The 5,288-nt window shown below is 38.2% G+C and overlaps 1 protein-coding gene across 1 annotated transcript in view; it reads right to left on the bottom strand.

Moving 5' to 3' along the window:
* The window catches only part of DPYD (dihydropyrimidine dehydrogenase), an 870,205-nt gene that overhangs the window by 33,938 nt on the left and 830,979 nt on the right, over window positions 1-5,288 (bottom strand). The gene's annotated exons all lie outside the window — the stretch shown is intronic.

The raw sequence follows: 5,288 nt of genomic DNA, 5'->3' as shown, positions 1-5,288 counted from the left end.
AATTAAAAGCACAGCATTACATTTTATCATACTTAACATGTTATCATACGTTATTCTTATGTGCAAAAATATATGCAAAACAAATTATTTAAAATATCACCAAAACCTTTTCACATGCAGGGGCTGCTAATTTAAAAATGCCACCAATTATTGAGAAGTGCCTGAACTAGCTAAACAGACATCCTATAACTAAGGACATACAAGAGAAGCAACATCTATACTGGTAGAAGGGGTGGAGACATGGGACGGGCTGGTCCAACACCTACGTGTGGCAGTTAAAAATTGGGAGGGATATCTTGGCTGCAGAGGTCCCACTGAGGAATGGGGTCCCAGGGCTCCAGTGTCAGGGAGAGAAGTCCCCACAACTTCTGGCTGTGAAAACCAGTGGAGACTGTGGCTGAGTGAGATGGAGGGCAGCTGGAGTCCCAATTATTCCTCTTAAAGGGCCCACACACAGACTTACTCACTGACAGACTCACTGTCTCTGATTCCAGTGCAGGGGCAGCAGCTCAAAAGGCTCCAGGGACATACAGGGAGGAACTGAACTGTCTGGCCTCTGAGTGAGAGCTGGAGGGGCAGCTCTGTCCGGGTAGGCACCATTTTGTTCCTTTGTTGAGTTCCCTCCCTCCACCCAGGATGCAGAAACAGGCAGCTGCCACATCTGAATCGCCATCCATCTGGCTAATACTGTTCACCCTGCTCTGATTATTCCCTGAGACCCCGCCCCACCCAACTTGTGAACCCACCCAAGCTGCTTCTAGTGGCTTTTTCATACAGATGACCTGTCTTGGATCATGCTGTGGACTTTCCTAAAATCTCTCAAAGAGTCACAAACCCCAAACAAGCAGCATCTGGCCATGGCGTACTGGGTACCTCTTGCTAAGCAGCCCCAAGCCTGACACTAATGGCAGCTGGCTTCGTTCACAACTTGGCCTCTCCCAGGCACCTCCAAATCTAGTGGCAACCATTTTCAAATCTCTTTATAACTCATACCAAGTAGGCCTGGAAGGGCGCAGGCAGTGGTTAACCTTGGCCTGCATCAGAGCCCCTCCGAAGAGGCTCCACAACCAACACCTGGTGGCCAGCTTCAGACAACACCAGAGCACCACTAAACCACCTCCACAAATGACACACACAGCAGGCAGACTAGGAAGGCACTAGAGCCCCGTAAAAGCAAAACTTGCTCTATAGGGTTCAGCCCATGCACAACAGCTCTTCCACTGTAGTCACTGTCAGTCCTCATAACAAATCAGCCTGATGGTTAATCCCATCCATTGACATGCAAACAGCAACCAAGGCTCAATTACAATAGGATGGCACACAGAACCGACACAAGGAGCACACTTGCAGCATCCAACTCAGGTGACCAGGGTGACTGTGCCCCTAGGACACACAAGATACCTATTACATAAGGCCACTCTAATGAGACTGGGAGACACAGCAGCTCTACCTAATATATAGAAACAAACACGAAGAGGCAGCCAAAATGAAGAGACAAAGAAACATGTAACATATGAAAGAACAGTACAAAACCCCAGAAAAAAACTAAACAAAATGGAGACGAGCAATCTACCAGATGCAGAGTTCGAAACATTGGTTATAGGGATGCTCAGTAATATCAGTGAGAATTTCAACAAAGAAATAGGAAATATAAAAATGGAGATAGAAAGCATAAAACAAGAACCAGTCAGAAATGAAGACTACAATAACTGAAATGAAGAATACATTAGAGGGAATCAACAGTAAATTGCATGAGGCAGAGAATCAAATCAGGGATTTGGAAGATAAGGTAGTGGAAAACACCCAATCAGAACAGGAAATAGAAGAATCAAAATTAAAAAAAAAAAAAGAAAAAATGAAGAGTTTAAGGTATGTCCTTGACAACATCAAGCACATCAACATTCACATTATTGGGGTATCAGAAGGAGAAGAGAGAGAGCAAGGAAATAAAAACTTATTTGAAGAACTAATGGCATAAAACTTCTCAAGCCTGGTGAAGGAAATAGACATACAAGCCCAAGAAGTGCAGAGAGCCCCAAAAAAGAAGAGCACAAAAAGGCCCACACCAAGACACATTATACTTAAAATGTCAGAGGTTAAAGACAAAGAGAAAATCTTAAAAGCAGCAAGAGAAAAGCAGTTAGTTACCTACAAGGGAGCTCCCATTAGATTGTCACCTGATGTCTCAACAGAAACTTTGCAGGCCAGAAGGATTTGGCACAAAATATTTGGTGATGAAAAGCAAAGATCTACATCCAAGATTATTCTCCCCAGCTAAGGTATCTTTTAGAATCATATGAGAGATAAATAAAGAACTTCCCAGACAAGAAAAAGGTAAAAGAGTTCATCACCACCAATTTAGTACTAGAAATGTTAAAGAGACTTCTTTAAAAAGAAGGAAGAAGAAAAGATAAAAAAATATGAATAATAAAATGGTGATAACTACATATCAATCAATAATTACTTTAAATGTAAATGGATTAAATGCACTAGTCAAAAGATGTAGGTAGCTGAGTGGATAAGAAAAGAAAACCCTTTCATATGCTGTCTACAAGGGACTCCCTTCAGATCAAAAGGCACCCACAGACTGAAAATAAAGAGATGGAAAAAGTTATTTCATGAAAATGGGGGGGAAAAAAAAAGCTGGAGTAGCAATACTTATACTAGACAAAAAGAGACTTTAAAACAAAGTCTATACCAAGAGGCAAAGAAGAACCTAGTAATTCCACTTCTGGGTATTTATCAGAAGAAACCCAAAACATGACTTTGAAAAGGCATATGCATTCATATGTTCATTGTAGCTTTGTTTATTATGTCCAAGATATGGAGGCAACTTGGGTGTCCACCAATGGGTGAATGAATAAAGAAGAGGTGGTACACATACACAATAGAACATAACTCAGCCATAAAAAAGAAATAAATCTTGCCATCTGCAACAACATGGGTGGATATAGTTATGCTGAATGAAATGTCAGACAGAGAAAAACAAATACTGTATGATTTCACTTACACGTAGAATCTAAATAACAAAATAAATGAGCAAACAATAGAAACAAACTCAGATACAGAGAGTATTTTGATGTTGTTGGATTGGGGGTCAGGGTTGGGTGGATGGGTGAAGTGGGGGAGGTGATTACAAGGTACAGATTGGTAGTTACAGAATAGTCATGGGGATATAGACTATAGCATGGAGAATATAGTCAGTAGTATTGTAATAACTATGTATGGTGTCAGGTGTGTACTAGATTTATCATGGTGATTTATATAACTTCGTGAGTTATATAAATGTATAATCATCGTGTTGTACACCTGAAACTAATATAGTATCGTATGCCAACTGTAATTGAAAAATAAAAAGTGTTAAAAATAAAAATACTGAATCTTTAAAAAATAAAGATGCCACCAATTAATTGCAAGACATTCTGATTCAGAGATTTTAAAATAGGAAAAAACTGCATGTCTCAGAATTATGAAATGCATTATGTTTCCCAAATACTGATTGACTCAGTTCTATGTTTCTTTCTCATCACTGTTAGCAGTCAGGACACTAGTGTGTCTTATTGCTAGAGCAATGTCTGTAANGCCTGGCCCATTGTACATTCCCAAATGAATGAATGTACTGGGTGGCAATGTACAGTTCTTGAACTTAGCTTGACTTCCAATCCTGGTTCCATTATTTACTATGTTTTTGACCTGGTCAAAATTTGCTTAACCTTTATAAAATCTTGGCTGCCTCATTCAGAAATGGGAATAATATTTTATAGGGTTGTAGTAAGGATTATACTGAGGGTGCCAAAAAAAATGTATACACATGACTTGTATTCATCTTTTGCTATTGGTATATATTGAGTATTACAATTTTAATACAGTTCTTTCCTTTCTTAAAATGTGTGTACATTTTTTTGGCACTCTCTGTATAATGTCCAGAAATTTTATAAAGTGAAGCCAGAGTTTGTACACAGTAGGCACTTAATACACTATTATTATAGAAATCCTGGCAATGTGGTATAGTTTTCTATTATTAACTTACATGTGCTTTAACATAGTTTGCTATGTGCTTAATATTATGCTAGAGTAAACATTTCTCCTCCTTTCAGTAAACCAATTTCCAGCTTTTTAAAGAGATGTTAATGGATTAAGCATGTTTTACATGATGGAGAATTGCTTATTTCACATTGAGACTGCATACACTCTATAAGTCGGGATTGCTCACATAGTTATGTAATTTTATGCTCCACATATTTAAATAAATAAAATTAAGAAAATGATGATTTGATAGTTGAGAAGTAAATGTAAACACTAGTGCTTAGAGAATGAAGGCGAGCCCATTGTGTAGCTTAAAGTAAATGCTGTCATCTGTGGGGGTGGGGAAAGACGCTGAGATCTGAGCCCATTGCCGTGCTACTTCGGGAACATCTGGCAGTCTGTCACTGCACAGGCAACATCTTCTCTAAACAGAAGAGACTTGAATTCATCAGGGATTCCCACAGTACAGTATATGCTTAACTTAAGTACCTGCTTTCCGTGATTTCCATAGATTATCATATTCATGACACTGTGGAGTGAAAGCATTCTTCTCACTCTCTAACCAGTACATGAAAAAGAAATTAAAACATTGGCAGGCACTTTGTCTACAGTTTGTTGGACAAGTAAGAAAAGGACTTCCCACCCATTTATGTAAATGAAATTCTGTCAACTTAGAGCACTTTAACAAAGATGACAGCAGCCTGTCTATTAATAAATAACTGACAGAATAACAATTACAATTGTAGTTGACTGCTTTTTCTTTCCATAAATGTAGGTCAGTGGGTATTTTTAAAGAATTTGTTTAGAATAAATTTGCAAACTTCAATAACTTTTCCCTCATGTCTATTAATGTGAAAGAAACTTCCACATTAATATTTTTACCTTCTTAATAGTGGCTTTAGGACATTATGGCCAAAGTCTTTTTAATACACATAACTATGGAACTAAATGTGTGTATATTCACACACATACATCTATACTGTAATTCGATATTTTTAATTCTATAGGAAGACTTAAAGCATAGTAGGCACTCTGTATCCAGGAATGGTTCAGCAGTTAGGGATTATCTGCATCTTTGTGCTGCTTCTTTGGATTATTTTCATTGTTGGTTATCAGAAAGAAAGGGTAAGAATATGTAACAAATTAATTAATCTGGTGACTCATCAAGCTTTGGGGATATATTTAGTAGAGGAAAAAGTGCATTTAATGAATAAATTGAGTTTGGGGGGATTATGAATGGAATTCATTAATCCACCCTGGGC

The sequence above is a fragment of the Hipposideros armiger genome, unplaced genomic scaffold (genome assembly GCF_001890085.2).
Source record: "Hipposideros armiger isolate ML-2016 unplaced genomic scaffold, ASM189008v1 scaffold_127, whole genome shotgun sequence".
In the NCBI taxonomy this organism is placed as follows: domain Eukaryota; kingdom Metazoa; phylum Chordata; class Mammalia; order Chiroptera; family Hipposideridae; genus Hipposideros; species Hipposideros armiger.
Note: the sequence above shows the minus strand (reverse complement) of the source record. Positions and strands in the feature narration are given on the sequence as shown.